The 25,593-nt window shown below is 40.8% G+C and overlaps 1 pseudogene; it reads right to left on the bottom strand.

Moving 5' to 3' along the window:
- Positions 1-22,581: 22,581 nt before the first annotated feature.
- Positions 22,582-24,768, bottom strand: LOC146318439 (uncharacterized; annotated as a pseudogene).
- Between the last annotated feature and the right edge of the window lie 825 nt (positions 24,769-25,593).

Genomic DNA, 25,593 nt, shown 5'->3' with positions numbered 1-25,593 from the left:
GCAGAACACATTACTCAAGAAATTGTTGAAAGAGTTAAGACCCCAGAACAGACAACAGCTGCAGGTACCAAACAGAAACTGTCTTTGAAAGGCGTAGCGACCAACATCAAGAACATTTTCACAAAAAGCCTTTCTGGTGCATTGATACATCGCATAGTAGCACAGCTGAAGTCCAAATTCCACCTGGACTCCAAAGTTGAAAGCAAAGAGTCCCTGCAGTCACTCATAGAGGGTGTTGAATCTCTGCTTCTTCCAGAGGACAAAGAAAAACAACAGGAGGGAAAAGAGATTTGGAGCATCCAACAAATTCAGAAGGGTCAACATCTGGTATTCACAAAAGAACTCTGTGGCCTCATCTACAGTCACACCAAAGACGGATTACCGGAGATCGTCCCAGCATCAGCTAGCAGTCGAACATACGCTGATCTGTTCAATCATATACACATCAAAGTGTGGTGTTTCCTGGCACTGATGAGCTGGTGGCTGAACACTCAGGCTGACAGCCACAGTGAAGGGGTAATGCACGCTTTGATGGCCAATGAATCACTGATACCAGAAGAGTTCGCAGCATCTTTGGTGACTGAGGCAAAGCCTGCCTCAAAATGTGAAGAGACGACTGTTGGACAGTCTGCAACAGAACAGAAAGAAAAAGACAAAGTATTTGTCAGGGTACTCCTGGAGAAACTGGTTTCAAGGTCCCTGAGAAAAGCAAAAGTGGACCATACCATCAAAGACCCGAGGGAGACCATTATGCGTCTGTTCATGAAGTCATGGGGTGAAGTTGAGGGTGAGGATTTAAAAATCAACCCAAAAACCTTTCCAAAACTCGACAAGGCCATTTTCAAAGATCTATGTAAGGCGTGGGGCTCTCCAGATATGGTCCTGGTTTTAATCAATTTAGAGCAACCAGAAATCGAATCATTTATTACCTCCACCATCAAACATCACCTGACAACACCAGTGAAGAAACCTGCCCTATGCAGATTCTTTTCAGCATTGGGCAAAGCCATCATGGAGCCCTTCAAAAGCAAATGAAGAGATCGAGTCCTGCCTCGAGTCCTCTGATCTTCTCACACTTTCAAAATCATTCTGTAATTGGACACTCAGAACTGCCCAAAAAGCTACTTGATACATCATTTTAAAAAAGTTATGAGGAGCTCAAGTCCTGCCTCAGGTCCAGGTATCTTCTCCAGAAAGCTACTTAGATCTGAGACAGGAGTTGAGCTCTGAGGGCCATCTCAGCGGTGTGACATCATCCTCAGAAGGCGAGGGTTACATTAATGGCCCTGAGCTTTTCTGAGTTTGTGTGTTACCTGCTGCGTTGGCGTGGGTTTACTCCAGGTGCTCTGGTTTCCTCCCACCTGCTACAAATTGGGCAACATTTTAATTGTTTTCACAGTTAAATTCATGAGTGATTCAATAAAAATGTAAAAAAAAAAATTAAAAACTCTACTCATCTCCCTTATTATTCCTACCAAACATTCTTTAAAACATTCTGAATACCAACAGCCCATCCCGCCTCCAGGCCTCTGATCTTCTCCCACTTTCCTCAAAATCATTCTGTAATTGGACACTCAGAACTGCCCAAAAAGCTACTTGATACATCATTTTAAAAAAGTTATGAGGAGCTCAAGTCCTGCCTCAGGTCCAGGTATCTTCCCCTCACGAGTAGAGCAGAAAGCTACTTAGATCTGAGACAGGAGTTGAGCTCTGAGGGCCACCTCAGCGGTGTGACATCATCCTCAGAAGGCGAGGGTTACATTAATGGCCCTGAGCTTTTCTGAGTTTGTGTGTTACCTGTTGTGTTGGCGTGGGTTTACTCCAGGTGCTCTGGTTTCCTCCCACCTGCTACAAATTGGGCAAAATTCTAATTGTTTTCATGATTAAATACATGAGTGATTCAAAACAAAAACAAACAAAAAAACTCATCTCCCTTATTATTCCTACCAAACATCCTTAAAACATCATGAATACCAACATTCCATTTTGAGGGTGACAGTGTATTATGAAGATGAAGATGACCTACTCTTTCTGTGAGCCAGAACTGTGTGTGTGTGTGTGTGTGTGTGGAGGGGGGTCTGAAAAAAACAAACAATGAACCTGAATTAAGGCCAGACTTGTTACCATCATTTTCTCACATTGACAGTTTTTCCTATTGTCTCTTTTTGGTCCATTCAGATTGTTGATGTTGTCAAGATAAAACCATCTCCAAAAAATTGTTAAAAATGTTATAGTTATGGCAAAAAATGTTCATGTTTTACTGTGACTTGTTGTAGGCTCCTAAATGGAGCATAAGGTTAGAAACTAAACCAAACTTAAGAAAACTAAACAAAAAACAAAATAAAACAAAACAAAAAACCAGTAACTCTGCCAAAGTGTCTCTTTTGGGTCACTTTGCCGGTCCCAAGCCCGGATAAAGGAGGAGGGCTGGACGTCGAGCTAGCAATTTCACCCCACATAACAGTCTTTTGTACTGTCAAAAGATTTGTGCGTGCACACATAAAAATCGTGCTCATATTAAAAATGTGTGCACGTTGACATCAGCTAACAAAAGTGCACATTTCATCTACTTCAGCAAACTTGGAAATCGATTTGTTACAAGGGTAAATATTATGTAAAATTTTAAAATGAACCTCTCTGATCTTATTTGAAACACAGAATTGGAAGGGACACAACCATGGTCTACGCCAGTTTATTCCCTAACTGTGAATCCCAAAAAAAACTTTCCTCTGGGTGAAATCTTATGATGTCCCTGTTACATGTTTGTTTGTACATTTTCTATCTATTATGTCAATCCCACAGATCTTTAGAGAAGGTGTCTGAACATTAACATTTTGATAACTTAAGTGACATTTTATTAACTCAATCATACCAGTGGGAATAGCCTTTACAATAGAAACAAACTCTCTGTATTTGACTGGAAAGGTTTTAGCTTTTAGGAAGTCTTCATAACTATAAAGACTTCCATTATCGTTAAACAAGGCTGTCACAAAGATTATGTCCCTCTCAATCCAGCTCTCTTTATATACACTTTTGTTGTTAATAGTAATATGACCATTGTTCCAAAGTATTTCCTTATGTGGGGAAAAGTTGTGAACATAACATAATTTCCAACAAAGTAAAGCCTGTTGATCAAACTCTGAAAGTTTCAGTGGTAATTTAGAAACTGTGAAGTTGCAGCTCATTAGAAATCTTCAGCCTCCTACTTTCTTAAATATATTGTGTGGAATAAAATTCCATAGTGACTCTGGTCGTTCCAGACATTTTTTAAGCCATTTAACTTTAAAGGTAGAATGTAAGTTAAAAAAAATTCAAAACTTCCAAACCTCCTTCTGCTCTCCCTAAACTAAGAATTTCTTTCTTGAGATGGTGGTGTCTAAAGTTCAGCCACAACCAAAAACAAAAAAACAGGAAATGGGGCATCCTTGCCGTACACCTCTTGAAACAGAAAACCTTCTAGACATTCGGGGATATAAAATCACTGAACTATTTATGTCTATATAGAACATGGGGTTATTATTAACAAATTTATCACCAAAACCAAGAATTTGCAGGGTTTGTATAATGAAAGAGTGTTCAATTGAATCAAATGCCTTGTAGAAATTGAGAAAGACCATCAATGCTTTAGAGCAGGGGTATTCAATTAAAATTCAAAGAGGTCCAGTTAGAGAAAATTTCCCAAAGCAAAGGTCCGGAACATCATAATGTCTAACTTTCTCGAGTGGGCTGAACCAGTAAAATTAAAGCATAATCTATCGATTATTCTGCCGATTAATAGAGTAATCAGATAAGAAATATTGTGTGTTCTGCATTTTTTTCTATTACATAACTTTTGCTTTATTTAAGAACAATGGAAATATACAAAAGAGAAGATAAGACAGGTCTATTAAATGAACAACTATAAATTGCTAAAGTAAAAATACTCAGCAAAGTAACTTTACTTTTAATGTAGATTTACTTTTACTGTTTTCACTTTACTTTTTACTTTTTTTTTCAAGTACAAAGGTAAAAGTAAAGGTAGTAATGTCTGCAGAAACCACAAACAGAAGAGTGAACTAACTCTTTTAACTGAAACAGTCACCAGAATATTTTGTTAACATGTTAAAATCACAACATTTTTCTTCTGGAGCAGGACAGACGCTCCCAGACCCCCAGAGGACAGAGGACAGGGGACTGGTTTACCAACATGACACCTTTTTCTCCTCTTATGAGTTTGCAGGTCTGTATTTAGTCATCAAAAAATAACAATAAGAATACCATTAAAGTACAACAACAGCAATAAAAATGTTGATTTTTCAAAAAAGGAAACAATAACATGCAAAATATTTAAATTGTAATTAAGTAATAACACTAATACCACAATGTAAAAATACCTAAGTAAAGAATGGGAGTATTTTTTTCATCACAGCAGGTCAGTGATCAGTGTTTCAGTGACTCTCTGTGGATCAGTGAATAGTGTTTTATTTATGGCGGCCCGCCACATTAAAAACATCGACACCATGACATGATTTTCTATTTTTGGAGCCGCGCACCTTTTTCGGTCGTGTCTAGAAGGTAACTCTTTATTTGCACAACTCTCGCGAGAGTTTGTGTTCATTATTTCTACTAAAATATCAAACTCGCGCGATCTTTCTCGGGTCTAGGGTTCCCTTCTAGACACGACCCTCTCTGTCTCTCTGTCAAACTACAGACAGCAGACTGTCTGTAAACAACATGATGTTACACTCTGCAGTGTTTCACACAAAGACTTTATTTGTGTGGACACCCAGGTTTGGTTTGTCACCAATTTTGTCATTTTTATTCTTTTAATCAGTCCGAGAGGACGACGGTATCAGTGATTGATTAGTGATCAGTCTGCCCTCCTCTCCTCCCTCACCTGTTCACTCTGCTGTGAGAAGATCTGAAAGTTTCTCACAGAGAAACACAGACTCTCCTGTTTTACGTACAGGCCTCCTTATACAGTTGTTTAATTTTATAAGTGCATCTGGTTGGTGTCGATGTCATTAACCATCACGTTAGTTTCTGTTATAATAAACTCGGTCATTAGCGACAGTCTCCTCCACACGCAGCTTCTCTGCAGTTGGTCTGTGTGTTTCCTGATCAGATAAACCAGCGCCGGAAAGACTAGAAAAGCTGTGCCAGTTAAAATAGAAGCGTCCCGTCAACATTTAAAATCTCTTAATAATTTATTGGTTATAGGTCCGGGTCCGTATAGGACGGCGTGTGGGTCCGGCCTCGGACCGCGGTCCGCCATTTGGGGACCCCTGCTTTAGAGTTTATATAATTAGAATAGTTGATTAGATCCAATATTAATCTGATATTAGAGCTAATATGACGTATATGACCATAAAGCCATTTTGGTTTTCACTTATCTCTTCTAAATTCTTTTTTAGTCGTTTAGCGTAAGCTTGTGCTAAGATTTTATAGTCTATATTTAAAAGTGAAACATGTCTCCAGTTGTCTATTATTAAAGGATCTTTTCCTGGCTTAGAAATCAAGGTTATCAGACCTTGCTTCATGGTTGTTGTCATTTCTTGTCTGTTTATGCATTCATTATACATTAATGAAAAGATGATCCTTGATTGAATCCCAAAAACAGAGATAAAATTCTACTGTGAGACCATCGCTTCCAGGTGATTTCCTCAATCTCATTGAGTGTACAGCATCAGTTATTTCTGAACATAAGAGCTCAGCTTCACGTCACTTTAAAGTCTTCTGAAATCTAGGGTGTAAAATTTCGAATGTGTTTCATAAATGTGTCACACTTTGTTTGATTAAATTCAGATGTACATAGGTTGTTGTAAAACGAGGTGATATAATTGGAGACAATATTAGGGTCTGAACATATGACGCCATTTACATTAAGAGATGTAACATTATTTCTCTTTCTCTTTCTTTTCTCTAATGCAAAAAAAAAAAAAAGTAACTGGAATTTTTCTCTCCTTCTTCTAACCACTTAGCTCTAGATCTGATGAAAGCACCTTTAGCTAGATTCACATACATACTATCAAGCTCTTCACTGAGACTTCTTAGTGTTTTTAATTCATCCTCAGATAAATCATTTTTGGAACTTAACTGTAACTGATTTATTAGGGAATTCATTTTGTCAGTTTTTTGTTTTTTTTATTTCTTTGCTGCGTTTAATTGCAACTTCTCTAATTTTAAATTTAAAGAATTCCCATTTTTGAATTGGATTCATTTCTTTTCTATTAAATATATCTTTAGTAAGTAAATCTACACCTTCTTTAAATTTTTTATTGTCTAATATATTATTGTTTAATTTCCAATAACCTCTAACGTTTGAATTTTCTTTAGATCCCCTCAATCTCAGACTTATCAATTTATGATCAGACAATGGAGCATGAGAATGAGAGATATCTGAAACAAACTGTAAACTGTGATGACATTAACCAAAGGTCAATTCTTGACTGTAAACTCCTATTGGAGTTAGACCATGTGTAGTCTGTGAAGCTGGGGTTCATAAATCTCCACACACCTGTCAGTAGAAAGTGATCACTTATAAATGAAGTAGCTTTAAAGCTCAATAATGATGCAGATCTCGGAGGATGTTGGTCCATGTAATCGTCTGGAGCATCATTAAAATCTCCACCTGTGACAATAGTAGAATCTTTGTATTTTTCCTTTAAGACATCCAGCTTTAAAGAAAGTTCAGAAAACATGTCCTTTGCTTGAGTTTGTCTGTTTGGTCCATAAACATTACAAATAATAAACGGCAAATTGTCCACCTTCAAAACTAAAATGATCCAACGGCCTTCATTTGAAACTGTGGACTCCAGAATATCACCATTAAATCTGTTTAGCATTAACATTGCAACTCCAGCTGAATGATTTGAGCCATGAGAAAAATATATTGCATCTCCCCATTGTGATTTCCAGAATTTTTCATCAATACCTGAATGAGTTTCTTCTAAAAAACAAACAAAAAAAAACCTTCTGCTAAATAAAAATACTGCCTTCCTTTTTGTGTTATCACGTAACCCCCTTACATTAATAGAGCACCAATTCGATGCCGTAAAACTAAAACATTGCATATTTAACAAAAATTTACCTGATGCCTGAAAAACAGATAAATGTTACACTATATCAGAGAATAAAGAATGAAATAGAAACTGTGATACAGTTTTGCTCCATCTTGCACACGCCTTCAATTTACACCAGCAGTGTTTCAGAAGCGTTTCAGCAGCGGAGCGTTTTGCCCGTCTGATTATGTTTACTTGCTTTGATTTTGTTGATTAAGTCCTCTTTCCTTGCAACAAGTTAATAGAACTAAATAATAAGCATAAAAATGCACATTTCATTTTCAGGAAACTGAATATACTAAAAATAATAATAATAATAATAAAAATTAAAACATTTTAAAATATTTGTGTTTTATGGACCTTTTTTCATAATAACTGAAGATGAGAAGTTTAATGATCACAAAGGGAACATTGGCATGACAAACACTGCCCTCATTTTGTTTTTTAAAATGTATTCAGCTACTACAGGAGACTTAAAACGGCTTAAAACTGCAATTATTTAGTGGAGCATGATGTTTTTTTGTTGTTCTATATTGTTTTGTTGTGGTACACTTTAACTCTTGAACATACGCATAAAGTTTGTATTGAATTTTATCAATAAAGTTTTTTTTTATGGATACCATGTTTTGATCTATGACATTACAGTCTAGGATGTTGGTTGCTAGGCAACAGCAGGCAAGGCTTCTTTGATGACATCACACATTCCTCTGTTCTTAACAGCCAAATGCTGACACTAGGTCACATTTGTCAATCACAGAATCGCAGAAATTCACATTATTTTCACCAGTGTTGAAAGCATTCAATTCATAATATGCAAAGCAACGACAAAATCGAGAAACAGAGATCCAGAACTGACTCACAAACGCATACAGAAACATTCAACATGGATACAACGCAGACACCACAAAGACAACACACACAAATTAGATCAGATATTATTCAACCACTTATTACATCATTTTTTCAAAAGGTAACAGCAGAACAATGGGAATCGTTGAAATCCTTTTCACCCGATGCAGCCACAAAAATTATGTTGGCAGACCTGCTATTGGAAATAATTCGATGCCTGACAGATGCCATTTTACAAGCTAATAAAGACATAAATACAATCACATCTATTGAGCAAATTCAGACCAGTCTGGGCGAAACACTCTCTGAAGGTTTTGCAGAGGCTCTGGACATGGAGACACCAGTTCCATGTGAGAGCGCAGAACGTTTGAAAGACATATTATCAAAGGAGATTGCAGAAAACATCAAGTCTGCACACTCAAGTGGTCTCTCAACTGCAGAACCCAAAATATACCAGCGCATAACTCCTGCCATCAGACTCAATAATATGGTCAATCACACTCGCAAAATGTTGAAGAACTTTATGAAAAACGTATGCGCACATAAATCAGAGAGAACAAAGCTGAAGAATGAGTCTTCTGAATTAAAGACTGGCCCTCAGACACCAGACAGAACAGCAGACTCAAGAGAAATCTCTGACCCCTGGCTGTCACCAGGTCCAAAATTCATAACAGTCAAACCAGCACCATATTGGAGTACGCCACTAGATCTAACAGCAAAACGTGATGTGGTCATGACAGAAGACCCAGTCCTCTGTCCATCGCCAGTCACGAGAATAGATCCAGTCACTGGCTGTCGGATAAGATCCATAACAGTCAGACCAGCACCACATTGCAATAAGCCACTAGATCTAACAGCAAAACGTGATGTGGTCATGACAGAAGACCCAGTCCTCTGTCCATCACCAGTCACGAGAATAGATCCAGTCACTGACTGTCGGATAACATCCATAACAGTCAGACCAGCACCACCTGCCTATGAAACACTAGACCTAACAGCAGACCGAGATGTGGTCATAAGCGATGACCCAGACTTCAGGCAGTTACCGCCCGTGAGTATAGATCCACAGCCAACAGTCGGGCCAGTGCAAACACCATACATAACAGCAGTACCAGAGACTGCCTCTCCATCACTAGACCTATCAGACGAACAACAGACCAGAGAGGCCTCATCAGAGGACAGCTTTGTTAAAAAAACAACTGAAGCTGTCCAGAAAATAATTAGGAAAGAGGTGAGTAAAATCGTAACATCTCTTTTGAATGAAGCGTCAGACCGTGACTATGAGTCACCGAAATCTGAATCCTCTCTGGAGATTGAAGTTGTTGCAGAACACATTACTCAAGAAATTGTTGAAAGAGTTAAGACCCCAGAACAGACAACAGCTGCAGGTACCAAACAGAAACTGTCTTTGAAAGGCGTAGCGACCAACATCAAGAACATTTTCACAAAAAGCCTTTCTGGTGCATTGATACATCGCATAGTAGCACAGCTGAAGTCCAAATTCCACCTGGACTCCAAAGTTGAAAGCAAAGAGTCCCTGCAGTCACTCATAGAGGGTGTTGAATCTCTGCTTCTTCCAGAGGACAAAGAAAAACAACAGGAGGGAAAAGAGATTTGGAGCATCCAACAAATTCAGAAGGGTCAACATCTGGTATTCACAAAAGAACTCTGTGGCCTCATCTACAGTCACACCAAAGACGGATTACCGGAGATCGTCCCAGCATCAGCTAGCAGTCGAACATACGCTGATCTGTTCAATCATATACACATCAAAGTGTGGTGTTTCCTGGCACTGATGAGCTGGTGGCTGAACACTCAGGCTGACAGCCACAGTGAAGGGGTAATGCACGCTTTGATGGCCAATGAATCACTGATACCAGAAGAGTTCGCAGCATCTTTGGTGACTGAGGCAAAGCCTGCCTCAAAATGTGAAGAGACGACTGTTGGACAGTCTGCAACAGAACAGAAAGAAAAAGACAAAGTATTTGTCAGGGTACTCCTGGAGAAACTGGTTTCAAGGTCCCTGAGAAAAGCAAAAGTGGACCATACCATCAAAGACCCGAGGGAGACCATTATGCGTCTGTTCATGAAGTCGTGGGGTGAAGTTGAGGGTGAGGATTTAAAAATCAACCCAAAAACCTTTCCAAAACTCGACAAGGCCATTTTCAAAGATCTATGTAAGGCGTGGGGCTCTCCAGATATGGTCCTGGTTTTAATCAATTTAGAGCAACCAGAAATCGAATCATTTATTACCTCCACCATCAAACATCACCTGACAACACCAGTGAAGAAACCTGCCCTATGCAGATTCTTTTCAGCATTGGGCAAAGCCATCATGGAGCCCTTCAAAAGCAAATGAAGAGATCCAGTCCTGCCTCCAGTCCTCTGATCTTCTCACACTTTCAAAATCATTCTGTAATTGGACACTCAGAACTGCCCAAAAAGCTACTTGATACATCATTTTAAAAAAGTTATGAGGAGCTCAAGTCCTGCCTCAGGTCCAGGTATCTTCTCCAGAAAGCTACTTAGATCTGAGACAGGAGTTGAGCTCTGAGGGCCATCTCAGCGGTGTGACGACATCCTCAGAAGGCGAGGGTTACATTAATGGCCCTGAGCTTTTCTGAGTTTGTGTTACCTGCTGTGTTGGCGTGGGTTTACTCCAGGTGCTCTGGTTTCCTCCCACCTGCTACAAATTGGGCAACATTTTAATTGTTTTCACAATTAAATTCATGAGTGATTCAATAAAAATGTAAAAAAAAAAATTAAAAACTCTACTCAACTCCCTTATTATTCCTACCAAACATTCTTTAAAACATTCTGAATACCAACAGCCCATCCAGCCTCCAGGCCTCTGATCTTCTCCCACTTTCCTCAAAATCATTCTGTAATTGGACACTCAGAACTGCCCAAAAAGCTACTTGATACATCATTTTAAAAAAGTTATGAGGAGCTCAAGTCCTGCCTCAGGTCCAGGTATCTTCCCCTCACGAGTAGAGCAGAAAGCTACTTAGATCTGAGACAGGAGTTGAGCTCTGAGGGCCACCTCAGCGGTGTGACATCATCCTCAGAAGGCGAGGGTTACATTAATGGCCCTGAGCTTTTCTGAGTTTGTGTGTTACCTGCTGTGTTGGCGTGGGTTTACTCCAGGTGCTCTGGTTTCCTCCCACCTGCTACAAATTGGGCAAAATTCTAATTGTTTTCATGATTAAATACATGAGTGATTCAAAACAAAAACAAACAAAAAAACTCATCTCCCTTATTATTCCTACCAAACATCCTTTAAAACATCATGAATACCAACATTCCATTTTGAGGGTGACAGTGTATTATGAAGATGAAGATGACCTACTCTTTCTGTGAGCCAGAACTGTGTGTGTGTGTGTGTGTGTGTGTGGAGGGGGGTCTGAAAAAAACAAACAAACAATGAACCTGAATTAAGGCCAGACTTGTTACCATCATTTTCTCACATTGACAGTTTTTCCTATTGTCTCTTTTTGGTCCATTTAGATTGTTGATGTTGTCAAGATAAAACCATCTCCAAAAAATTGTTAAAAATGTTATAGTTATGGCAAAAAATGTTCATGTTTTACTGTGACTTGTTGTAGGCTCCTAAATGGAGCATAAGGTTAGAAACTAAACCAAACTTAAGAAAACTAAACAAAAAACAAAATAAAACAAAACAAAAAACCAGTAACTCTGCCAAAGTGTCTCTTTTGGGTCACTTTGCCGGTCCCAAGCCCGGATAAAGGAGGAGGGCTGGACGTCGAGTTAGCAATTTCACCCCACATAACAGTCTTTTGTATGGGGTAAGGTTACTGTCAAAAGATTTGTGCATGCACACATAAAAATCGTGCTCATATTAAAAATGTGTGCACGTTAGTCTATAGTTGTGTATAAATAAAAATTTTGTAAACTCTTGTTTCAGTCAAATCATGCATAGATTATGTAGTGTCTATTTTCTCTGTGAGAATACTTTACTAAATTACAGATACGGATTGCAGTTTTATGGGTGGGTTTTCTTCATTATGGATACGAATCTGACAACCGTGAAAATTACTGTCAAAACTACGTCACGAGGTCATAGGCATTATGTATCGAGTGGAAGATAACATCGATTCTACAAACTGCGCATGTGTGACAGATTAAAAAGCTCCGCTCTTAAGCTAATTATTGTCCTCGCAAGGTTGTTTATGAGCGATATGGCTTATAAACTGAGGGAAGACGTTAAAAATGAAAAGTAACTGAGCTGTATGTTCATAAAATCACCGATCGAATCCGTATAATACATAAATCTAACATAGTGTCTCAGCAGCAGAGTCATTTTCCCGTTTGCTCCAGGTCCACTTTAAATTTACATGATATATAATCCACACACTAAAATAATGATGAAGCCACAGACACTTTGAATACTTTTTACCAGTGTCCATTTCATTTAGAAAATTCATCATCATAGGACAGTGTCAGACTGACAGCGTCATGTTTAAATCTGCTGTATGAAGTTTTATTTTGTAACGTGCAGTTTTCATGTTATAACAATCGGTAGCATTAAGATCACATTTAGTCGATCACTAATTTTCTGACAGCATTCTTCTTCTCTTGCTTTATTTGCAGCAACAGTGTTGCTTTTTGACACTGCTGCAAATGATTGCAAATAATAGATAACTGCTGAATTTTCATTTTTGGGTGAACTATCCCTTTAAGGGTATGTTATGTTTAAAATATTTGTCACTGCATTACTTTGCTGTCACACAGACTTTTCTGACAGGAAACCATTGTTAATTTTACCTCACAGATTAATTTAGAAAAAATTTCAAATGTAAACTTGCTAGGTAGCTTAATGCTAATTTATGGCTAAATTATAACTCGCCTCAACTGTAAATCTTATTTCTCATCGATGCCTGTACACAAACCTTAAGAACACCGTCAGGGAGAAGAGCTACACTCATGAATTTAGCTCCCATTTTTCTCTCAGTGATCAAGTTAAGGCCTTTTTTCTATGTGACCAAGGATAAATTTACATGTTTAGTTCTAAAGAACATATTAAATTTTAAAAAGTTAAGAAAATCACATCTTGTACTATCTTTAAAGTCCAACAAGTTATTTGACATAGAGTGAACCTGTGTATTTCAAAGCTTAACATTTATAATTGAAGAAATAAAATAACAAAAACCCAAGTAACTCTGCCAAAGTGTCTCTTTGGGTCACTTTGCCGGTCCCAAGCCCGGATAAAGGAGGAGGGCTGGATGTAGAATCAATCTGCTGCTTCTTCAGGAAGGACAGACAGACAGGACATAAAGAGCCTTGTCCTCAGCTTGGTCATAGCCAGGGCTGGTCATCAGTCCATCAGACATCTTGATAGGGAGAGTCTAGATTTAAAGATAAACACACTGGACCAGATAGCACACATACGTCTCGCCGACGTCGGCCTCAGATCGTGCGTCGGCATTCTACTCCTGACGTCTGTAAATGCATCGGAGAAGCATCGGCCCATAGCAGGGACATGGTTTGACAGAGGGCGGGATTATGCGCACCATTTCAAGTCGGCGATAGGTCGGCTGTGGATCGATACATTGCACGTTATCCAATTGGTGCCACTGTCAACGGAACTGAGAGCAGGCTTTGGAGACGGAGAGGCTACTTCATGTCAGCCAGGACTAGTCTTCAGATAAGCTCACTTAAAGTAAATATATAAAAAATAGCTGTTTTATAAATATGACATACAGGGTTAGCAAGATAAGTCGGGATTTAGCAACATAAGTTGTTAAGCCCTGACTGGGTATGTTAGCACAGGTGCAGAGCCCAGATGCCGACTCCTAACAGGCTAGCTAGCTTAACAAACGTTAGTTGCTTAAACCTGACCAGCAAATGTATCAACTAGCTCTAACTTCATTTAGCCATTGCTAGCTAGCCATAAGTCTTTCCAGCACGTGAACAGTCTCCATCTAGACAACAAATCAGTTTTGAATTTGGGAAAGGGTCAGGTAACGTTAGTAAGTGTTAGCTGTTAGCTAGTAGCTGGTGGGCTAAGGTGTTTTTACAGCTGCGGAGTTAACTTTAGCAGTTAACTGGCAGCTAATGAAGGGAAGCTCTGCTCTGCTCCATTTGTAAATATGACTCGGTGTAACATTTTCTCATAGTTCGGTACTGGTTATGGACTATTGTTGGTGTGTTTGTACTGTAAGTGAAGTTAATATCCACTTTACGTAGGTGTGTGGAAAACACAACAGACTCCAGTTGTTTCTGTCATGTCCCTCCAGTCACCCCCCCCTCCGCCTCTCCTGTAGAGCTGGCCGGAGTTCAGCAGCTATCTGTGGTCAAGCCGGGGCTGTCAGACCGCCCCGCAAAATAATACACACAAACTTTTTGTGGTTCATATTTTCAAGTCATGCTTTCTGCTGGTGCTTCATACAGTGTTGCCTGTGACACTGTATGAATCATGGGTTATTTGGAGGTCTTGTTGTGGTGCTTTTTAACACGTTTAATAGCTAAAGAGCATAGGGCTAATACTATTAGCTACAGGTCTCTTATCAACTACGGTGGCTCTCTCAGGTCAGACAGCGGCCGGGAAAAAAGGCACAGCTACGTTTTCCTTCCTTGGTGTGTCTATTTGTATGTGTTTATTTGTGAAGTATGGGTATAATATTGTATAGTATAAGTTAATTGAACAACATGGGCTCCTGTGTTTTGTCTTTTTCTCCCCTTTCCAAGCTCATAAGTCTGCCAGCAGTCCAGACCGTGCTGCCCGTGTGCGTCTCCCGAACGGCCACCTGTATGTTTTTGTCACAGCTCCATTCCCGCAGTTCCCTCCTGTCCCTCTGCCCCAGTAAATTTCCACTCTCCCTGTCTCTGCTCCACTCTACCTGTCAGCCACTCCCACCTCATCAGCTCAACTCCACTCACCTGCTGGCACAGCTGCAGCTCATCCACAATCAGCCCTGCTCATAAGCCTCTCCTGCTCTCTCACTCTTTGCCAGATTGTTCCTCAGCATTCATGCGAGACTCTCCAGCATTCCTTTCCTGCCTGACCTCCTGTTGCCGAACCTGTCTGCCTCTGACCTGCCTGCATCGCCTGTCTCCCGGTAAACTCGCCAGCCTTTTGTCCCTTACCACGACTTCTGCCTCAGCGTCTCTGGTTTCTGTCTGCTCACCTGGTCCTGACTTCTCCGCCTGTTCCCGTCTTCGCTGCTGCTCATCCCCTGTCTGCTCTGCTGCATCATCGGCCTGCACTTTTGGTTCTGGACTCCTCGCCTCATTGACCTCGTCTCCTGTAAGCCCCTCTCTGTCACTTCTGCCTGCTGTTGAACAGAACTGTACGGGTCCGGGGGTTCACGCCCTCCCCCTCGGTTCCACATTCAGGCTCAGCTTGACCCAATCCTCGAGCCTGAAACCCAGAGACTTTGTGTGGGCCCTGAGCCTGAAGAGAGAACTGTTTTCTGTGTTTCCTCATCTGCTCGAGTTCCTGTTCTGCTTGTGTGTGAATAAAAGTCTTTACCAATGGTCCCAGAATTCCAGAGTGCTGCGTTTGGGTTCTAACTACACCCGTCACAGTTTTTATATGTTCTGTCTTGTTTATCTTTTCAGTGCTGGAGTTGTTTTGACTATGCAGTCCGAAATTAATGTATATCATTAACTTGAATCGTTCGTGTCTCTTTATTATATTAACACTAAATTAGGAAGCTATTTTGATGGTCAAGCATATTGTTTTTTTATTGTCATATTACCATATTCCTATCACATGTAAGATGAGATATTATGAGATATTTGCTGATAGAATGATTCGACCTGAATAAATAAAGGTCATAGAAGCTATAGAGAGGCTACGCTGTGCAGCTTTGATACATCGGCCAAACATCATCTGGAGAGCATTTTCGACCAAATGCTGATGTCTCAGCGACGTCTTCCCAATGAGCAAACGCTCTCCATACGACATCGCAGTGATGTAACTTTATTCATCGCGCCGACGTCGGCAAGACGTAGGCGTGCTGTCTGGGGAGCGTTTTGCCTGTGTTTACTTGCTCTGATTTTGTTGATTAAGTCCTCTTTCCTTGCTCTTTGTGCTTCTACCATGGATAAGCAAGCTACATAGTTAAATTGTTTATTTTCTGTCTGTCTTTATGATCGCGAGTCTGCACAGGGTCTTTTATTTTGAAATTCAACCGGCTTCTCCCCTGTTTTCCGTGCCTGACTTCCTACCTGTTCAACCTGCTCTCTGCCAAATGACGCACCATCCGTCAAAAATAGACTTGCTGCATAGTCTCTGCGGAGCACCGAGCCGCTTCTGGTGTAAATTACAGCACTGACTAGAATGGCAGCGTATCTCTCCGAGTGCCACGGCGCAGCCTCACCCAATGTAAATTAGGGGTTACAAATCTCGAACCTCAACTTAAACGCTGTGTCTCATTTGACAAAACCTCTAAGAATTAGTAATTTAGCGAGACACTTTTTTCCCTTCAATGTCAACATCAGCGCCACAGGAGCCGGCACATTTTCCTTGCTTTCTGGCTGCTTCAACAAGTGGCCACAACCGATTTTCTTTCCATCCTGTCAGCGTGTCAAATCCTCCTTGAGCATCAGCTTTTTCTCTTTCAAGATCTCATTTTCACAAGAGACCTTCCAGATTTTTTTTCTGAAATTTCACATCGTGAATTTGATGGTGATTGGACGTTTTGTGTTGTCACCCTGTGCACCGTATCAACAAGAAAGCTAATCTTCTCCTTATCCTCTGATACGAGCGCCGCAAAAAGCTTCATGATGTCGGTTCTGATGTTTTCCGCAGGTACCTCCTTCATTTTGTACAGCCTTAGATTCCAGCGCCTACTGTACCACTCGCATTGTCACTGTTCTGCTGTAGTTTGGAGACTCTGATAACTCTTTTACTTGCTTCTCATTCTTTTAAACTTGGATTTCCACCCCTTTCAGCTGTTCACACACTGCAGTAATAGCATCGGTGTTCCTGGATAGATTTTGCTCAAGAGTGATGAAGCGGTTTGTTAATTCCATCACCGCTTTAAGGATGTCTTCATTTGAAGTGCCTCCAGTAACTTTGTCTTTGGAACGTTGTCTTTTTGGGTCCAGACTCTTTGTTGGTGTTACAGGTCATGGTGTGAGCAAACCTTTGAAGTTCTGGATATCTTGTTCAATTAAAGAAGTCCCGTCCTTGTTTCTAGCTCCGCTTTTTGCCATGTTGATCAAAGCTAATTCAATGAAGTTCAATGCTAGCAGTTTTTTTTTCTCCTGGGAAAATTACTTTAGACGTTGCATTTTTTCTTTTCTTCATTCACAATGTCCTTGTTTTCCTATACAGTAGGTCAGCTGTAATAATCTTTGGTTTAACTGCCCTTTTTTTTTTTTTTGTCATGGTGCAACTTATAGTGTCGGAGCTCTTCACTACCCAACCACACCGGTCGCCATCTTGATCCAACCTCCGTGTGTTTGATTGATTGGTTCAGGTGTGTCGAACCATGGAGTCAGTCACAGCTGCTGCTTGACTGAGTCACACTGTAAAACTGTTTGTGTTTTTTTCTTTTTTGACTATCTACTCAACAGTCTTCAGTAAGATACTCATCTACATCTCTTCTGTGAGTTATTATATATATTTCTACCCGAAGTTTGTCACACAGTGTCACGAGTGAGTGTATTAGCTCCATTTGTGTTCGTTAAGTTCATTGGCCAACGCGTCTTAATGTTAGCATTCATTAGCAAAGTGAATGGACTTATAGCCAGAGTAAAGCTAACACGGTTTGCACCATAAGCGCTATAGTCCACTGTTTCTGACCTTGAGACCCTAAAGATTTCTTGGACAGTGATTAAAGCTAACTTACCAAGCCTATGCTCAGACTTAATGTACATTGGACTGTATGCTGCCCTAACCGCGCCATCTCGGGACACGCTGCCCTATCTTCACCGGAAGATGAGAGACTGGGAAGAACGGCACAAGTTCATGAGACCACACACTTTTGGTCACCTGCTTGTCATCTTTTCTTCACCGAAGGACCAGAGGCTGGCAAACGCTGCAGCTTGGATCCAGAAAGCTTCAATAAGGTACCACACTTTGATTTTGTTGCTCTTTTAAGTTAAACAGCCATTAAGTTTTCTGCCTCACTGCTTGCAAGCATCACATCAGGCCTGCAAAGAGGCTTACTTTTAAAGGGTCAATACGTCTACAAGGGAACACCAAATTTGCGGGACAAGTCTGGGGTTCTCTTCTAGCTGTCATGTCTGTGGTTGCCTGCTGACAGTGACATCTCTGTAGAGTGTTTGGTCTCAGACAGCCGCACTCTTCATCAAGTAAAGCTTTGTGTATTTTGCATTTTGTTTTTTTCCCCCTGAAAGTGGAGACTGTTGGATCAGCCAAACTGCACGGTTCTTCTAGATTTTCCAGACATTGCTCTTAAAAGTAACATTACAAAAAATTAACTGTAAAACTAGACATTAGTAAACTTTTTATATTGGCTCGCATTCATTTGTGCTTATTCTGTAAGAGAGATGCCACAGCAGCAATTGCGGCTTGTTAACTTCCAGTATGTTGCTGAATTAGTCTGTAAACTTGAGTTAAAGGTAACCTTGTATTTGAGGGAATTTGAATTTGAGATGATGTTTGCAATTTAAAGGAATTAGTACTGCAGTTTCTTAAGGTGTTTGATGAAAAAAGTGAACTTTAAGGAAAAGCAAATTTTATTTCATGTATTTTACTTTAAATATTTACAGCTGTGGTAGGCAATATTTTTTGGCATCAATGAGCAGTAATTCAGTAACAACCTTCCAGCATATTTTAAATCAAGTGGTCTGAGACAGAACTAGACATCTGCACCTCCTGTTGGCTCTGTTTTCAGCATTTAGAGAATCTGGCCTGTGACAGTAGACCTAAACCAATCACAGGCTATCTTGGACTGAGTGTTCCTATTGGTTCACATTCCGTTGATGCATCATTAAGCAACTTCTAGTGACTTTTAGGACAGCCAATCGCTACTTTTCTTACTGAGGAGATTGGCTGTTCTACAAGCGTAGCTGCGTGTGCACATTCCTTCAGTGAGACCCTGACTGAATGGAGGAAACTCCCGCAGGAAAAGTCGCTATAAAACTGAATCATCAGAAAGATAGTATTAGAAAGAGTCCAGCTAATAAGCAACATGCACAGCTTTGGAGTTTGTCAGCTCACCTGGTTTCTTTTGACTTCACCTTCAGTTGAGTTCATTCATGTCGATTGCAGGGCTTTTGCCAAGGGCTGAGAAGAGCAGGTGGAGCTGAGACACAGAGCTGACAGACAGCTGCTCAGAGCCAGGGAGCTCTGGATGAGAGGGTCAGAGGCAGACTGGAGCTTTCTGGAGGCAGAAACTCTGGAGTTGCTGTAATGCCGACTTCACGTCTGAGCAGCGACCACGGACTGCGCTGTTCACAGTAAAATAATTATTCTCTCTGTTCATGTTGACTGCTGACCGATGGAGGAATGTGTTTGTGAGACAACATACTGTTATGATTGTCAAATGAATCAAGTGTGGTGATATTTACAGTAATTTGAGATATGAAAGGAAAATGGAGGAGCTTAACTATGTTCTATTTGATTCATTATATCCCTCCAGGAAGTTGCAATGCTGCGATCACAACAGTTAACACAAATTCAACCAATCCCTGTGAATTCTGCATGAACTTGCAATGTTGTCCAATCTCTCTGTCATCAAAGTTGCCCATCCCTGGTCTAGATGTAACTGTCTGCACCACCATGCAGATGTGTTACAGCTGTCTCCCGAGCTTAACCGCGACCAGATTTGAAACTTTTATTTCGGCAAGTACAGGTAAGCTTGATGCCCAATAAAAAGGCTCTGAGTAATATAGTTTACCGAGATGCTGCTGCTTGCTCTCTTTCCTGGTTTGAGATGTGGGTTAAAAATGTTGTGGTTGTTATGAATACAAATGTTGCTGTTTTAAACTTTTGTTCTGTGTTTTTGTTTTTTGTTTTTTTCTAAAGCTTGCACGTTACAAATGTTGATAATGTTTACATTCAGAAAAAAATCTAACGTTCAGCCAAAAATATTTTGGCTTTGCCGGTTGTCTGTTTCTGGTTAACTAGAAGTGGCAGAATTCCTGAACTACTACTTTTGACCTTTGACTCCCAAACTCCATTATCTCCCATGATAAATAGCAGACTAAGGGATTAATGCTTTTTAGTTGATCTTTTTAATAGTGGCATAACATGGAAATGTAAGAATTTCTTATTATAATAATAATTTAATAATGGCAAAAAACAATCACAATTACAAAAATAACACAAAGAAAGTTGGAAATATTGCTATTTATAATAAGTAAGTAAGTAAGTAACTTTGTTTCAGAGCTTTAACACAAAAATTCAGCGAATTATAAGTTCTGAGACAAAAAGTGTTACAACCGTCCTTAGTCTTTCCTACTTTAATTAATTATTGGTATTTTAATGTCGGAAAATTGGAAATCGAGACAATTTGTGAAGTTTTACTGACAGAGACAATGGATAGTTGCTGAGCAACCAAGATGCATCTCCAACGATGCAAGAAGTAACAATACAACAGTGGCAATTTTTGCCTATGGCTGAAATAAGTAAAATGACCACATTTTCTATGCCTTTTGTGTAATTTACGTAAAAAAAAATTAAATAAAAATACATACACTTTTAGGAAAAGTCCAGCAGCATTGCAGTTTTTAATTCAACAAAGTTATTGCACATATAAATCTAAAACCAGTCAAAATGACTGCCTTGGCTGTTCTAGTGTTAAAAATGAAGTTAAGACTGATTGTAAGGAACAATCTATAGAATCTACATAATAAACCTGATGAAACTATTTTCACTCAGTTTGCTTGGGTAGATTTCATCCCACGTTTTGAGTAAAGAGTACCAATATTCAACAACTATGAAACACAAAAAAATCAAGTAAAGTCTACCTAACATTTCTTAAGACATCACACGACTCATTACTCATCAAAAGGGAGTAATGTTAACTCTTGATTGTTGGTAGGTAATTGTTGATCTACTCTAAAATTATTAATAATCACTACTCATTCAGGGGAGACTAGATTTACTTGAAAACTTACTTTCAAACAAAGGAGACCGTAGTGATCATATCAACTTTTTTAATCAACCAAATAATCAAAAAATAAGGAAAGGAGGTACAAAAGAACCCTCATCACTCTGCATATTATTATTGTGGTTGTTGTTGTTATGATGATGATAATTATTATTGTTTACACTGTTTTTCACAATCTGTCAGAACAAAACACCAACTTCTGCATTTGCTGTTCACCAGCTTTGCTTGTTCATAGAAAAAAGAAGCAAAGAAACACTTTTCATAGCTTTAATTAAAAATCACCACAAAAATACAGCACTATCTAACTAACAACACTATTTCAAAATACAACTATTTACAGTAAAAACACAAAAATATGTCAAACATATATTAAAAAACACTTACAAAACTATTTACAGAACAACTACTACTACAATTATTAACTATTTACAGTATATTAAACATCATTATTTATCAGACCTCTTCCTCATTTCCTGCAAACACTCATCTTTGGAGAGAGATTCTGACTGTGGGCAATAGACCCTTCCACGGTACTGGCTGTGGCCAGTGTCAGCTGTACGGAACTGGCCACACTTTTTACATGTATTCGCCTCCACAGATCGCCTGTAAGGCCTCTTTAGAGAAGCTGGGGTGGCTGCAGCTTGACCTGTGGTGGTAGGTGGACTGGGTTGTGGGGTGGTGGCCTGAACTAGAGGGACAGGAAGAACCACTGGTACAAATCTTACACTTTGACCTGCTGGTGTAAGGACGGGGACTGGTGCTCGCAGTATGAAAGACACGCCCTTTGGTATGATGGGACGTGGAAGTTGACTTGAGGCTGTCTTCCTCTGTTGCGCCTGGCCTGCTGTACTCTCTGGCAGCTGGTACTGATGCTCCTGTTGTGCCGGTGTTGGTTGAGCAGGGAGCACTCTTGCTTCCTGAAGGGGCTCTGCAGACTCAGGGAGGTCTGTTGGCACTGAGGAGCCCTGGAGCAGCACAGAGAGCTCCTGATTCTTCTGCCTGTTGTTGTGCCACTGGATGAGGGTGTTCTGGTTTACCTCAACCAGCTGAATCTCTGTACCCTGCATCACCAGAGAGTTACAGACAACAAGCTGCCTGATCTTCCGGTAATCCCTCAAAATTAGGGACCACCTTGAATCTGCCCCTTTCCCTTTCCTGACTGGGTTTGGGTGAATGAAGCACAGTCTAATGAAAATGCACTCCACCAACCGGCAGCAGTCAGGCCATTGTGCAGGCGCACTACTTGCACCTAGCACACAGCGGGTGGTGCTCTCTACACCAGGTGTTTGTTTGGGCTTCTTGTGGATTCGGAATCGTCCACTCAAAAGTCTTTTCTGGTGACGAGCCGCATAAACCACCCGTTGCTTGTCATAGTCATCCAGGCTCTGCCACAGGCTAATAATTGTGCTGGCCTGCTGATTGCTGAGGAAGAGAGAAGTCTGGTCCCAAAGCCCAGACTTCTCAAGTACTCAGCCAGGTTGTCCACATGCTGGGACCCAGGTATATTTTGGTGGTTGACAGCCTGTACAAATGATGAAGTGGTTTAGAAAATAGCAACAAAAAACCTTCACTGATATATTAAATTGACCACACTAACACTTACCGAATCTTCCTCTTCCATCTGTGTATCCACTCCAGCCTCAGAGGATGAACCAGAGGATGGACTGGATGCACCAGAGGCCACTGCAGAACTGCTGGGAGCAAGACTGGATGTGCTGGCAGCTGAGGTTGAAGTGTGGGGACCCAGAGTGGATGAGCTGGGGGCTGCACAATATGTGGAAAAAAAACACTGTGATTATTTTGACAGATCCCGTGATTGTGATATGATTCACAAATCACAAACTTTGATTTTTGCCAAAAAAGCCCTGAAAACTAATAAACTTTTTTTTTTAACATCTGTTTGTAGAACAGGGCATCTCTGCAGCACTACAGTATTTCATTATAATGATGCTTTTGTCCTTTTTCAATAAAATGCAGCATCTACAGTTTAGATATTGTAATACTGCATTAGATAAGATTTCAATGACTTGTTCAGCCATACCGGGAGCAATGGTAGTTGTGCTGGTTGTCACTGCAGATGTGCCAGGAACCAGGGTGAATCTGCTGGGAACCGTGGTTGACGTGGAGGTAGCCATGGTGGCAATGCTGGAGGGGGTTGAGGAGACTGGAGCCTGAAGACCTTCCAGGTCCAGCATTGTGGGGTCGTCCGTGATATCGGAGAAGCCCTCATCTTCCTCCATGTCATCCTCCACGTCATGTTCCTCAATTAATTGAGCGGTCTGCTCTGAATCAGGGTGCATATCCTGCAGTGCCTGGCCAGTCTGCCGGAACAGATACTGCACCCCTATGAGCTCTCCTGAAACAAAAGAGGTCAAGTGGATAACTTACAAAAGTAAATAAAAGATTCAAAAACCAAGCTGAATAACTGATGTGTTTATAAATGCTTATCTGTATAACGTGAGGGTGGACAGAACTCTGGTACCACCTTCCTCCCGAACATCTTCTCATAGTTGCTGTTCACACAGTGAAGCAGGTCACCTGAGTAGCGGCGCAAGGAAGATGGTCCAGTAGACAGGGCAGCACGACCACGGTCCTGGTTCCATCTGTGCAGGCCCTCCAGCAGATAAATCTGAAAATTCAGGCTGTTGGCACTGCTCCCTAGAAGTACATTATCAAATATTACATTACAAAATATAGAGCTGCAATGATTAACCAATTATCAGTGAATTATTAATCACCAACTATTTTGATAATCAATCAATCGGTTTGAGTATTTTTCTAAGTAAGAAAGTCAAAATTGTCTGACTCCAGCTTCTTAAATGTTAATATTTTTTTGTTTCTTTACTCCTCTCTGACTTTAAACTAAATATCTTCACAATTTTCTAAACATTTTATCGGAAAAACAACTGTTAATCAATTAATCAGGAAAATAATAGACCGATTGATCGACTATGAAAATAATTGTAAGCTGCAGCCATGATAAAATATTCTTAAACCTTTCAACACATGAACCGACATGACTGACAGATACAAACCTGGTATGAAGCAGTTCAGATGTAGATGAAAAGACCCTAAGGATGTAGAGCCTCTGGCACATCTGTAGGTGGGTAACCGCACTCCTCCTTTTGTGAGCTCCCCTGTTTTGGCGTACAGAGCAACACCTGGCAGGTCCTGGATGCACTTAATGTGTTTTTTCTGGACACGCCAGATGTGCTCCTCCCTGTCAAACAGGGGAACTCCAAGGGAGTCATTGCCACTGGGCCCCATGAGTCCCCGCAGAAGCTCCTCCAGCAGCTCAGCGGTGGTCTCCTCACCGCGGGTCCTCCTCCAGCAATGGAGAGCCAGTTCCTCCCTGGACAGATGTCTGTTGATGTCACCATCAGTAGGGGAAGACGGGCCCTGGGACTGAAGCTGCTGTTTTTTTGCTTCGCACAACAGAGCTAAATCAGCTGCATCCCACTCAAATACGCACGCTGACAGGCGTGACATAAAAGGTGGGTACAGCTGATGAGCATCTGTTGAGCATCCCAGAGCAATTCGGCGCATAAAGTGCCAGATATCCAGCCTTACTGTAAGGTCTGACCACCCACTGAATCTGGTCTTCAGCTTGGTCTCCCCTGCTTCTGCACAGCAGCCACAGTCCACATACAGGGCTACAGGGGGCTCCACACCAGCCTGCTGGTATCTCTTCACCAGGTCTGCTGCCATCATGTCCAGACCAGCTCCCTCCTGAGCAGTCAGCACACTGATGAGTATCTGACCATGCTCATTTCCCACAGAGGTGAGCCAGAGTGCTGTCCCCTTGGCTGTACCAGCAAGCTTTTTGGTGATCTAAAAAGAGCATACAATTAGTAAGATCTCTGCAAACATGCTTCAGAAATACTGAATATAGGAATAATTAATAATTGTCTAATATCAGCAGCCCATTTTAAAGAACAAAGATTGGTTAACCTTTTTGGTGGAGACAATTTTTAGAATGGTGCCATAAGTGGATGTTATTCTGGCCTTGATTTCCTCCAGCCTTGTCAAAATGTCCTGGCTGTAAACGGAGAGGAGCCACTTACAGCTCGGCACCACAGCAGGCTCTGGAGGCTCTGGGATGGTCATGGACACCAGTCCGGGACGCTGGAGGAAGTCCATACACTCTGTCGTGTAGGGGTGGGAATCTTTGGGCACCTGCCGATTCGATTACGATTACGATTCAGGGGCTACGATTCGATTATAAATCGATTATTGATGCATCTTTATGTATATTGATGCACTTTTTCACAAACACATTTCTTTTTGTCTCACTGAATAAGCATTCGTCACTTGCAATTTTTAAAAACAGCGCATTTGTAATAAGAATTCATTTCGATTATATTTTATTAAACTATTGGAAATATGTGCAAACTGGAAAGTACCAACAGTAGCCACTAGTAGCCGCAGCAACAGCAGCCTGCCGTCTCCCCGACTCCTCCGTCGGGTGGAATCGAGTTACGGCTTCTCATGTTTGTTGTGTTGCCAAAGTATTTTATTTTAGCTCGACACAGCTTACATATAACGTGGCTCTTGTCCAGTTCGCTTCCGCCGTCGACGTTGTAGAAGCCGAAGTGTTTCCACACGGCTGCTTTTAAATTAGAAGGAGCTGTTCGGACCTCATGCCGAGGTGG

This window comes from Lutjanus erythropterus, chromosome 12 (assembly GCF_056507025.1).
Source record: "Lutjanus erythropterus isolate fLutEry1 chromosome 12, fLutEry1.hap2, whole genome shotgun sequence".
Lineage (NCBI taxonomy): Eukaryota > Metazoa > Chordata > Actinopteri > Lutjaniformes > Lutjanidae > Lutjanus > Lutjanus erythropterus.
This window is presented reverse-complemented; position numbering and strand designations above follow the sequence as displayed.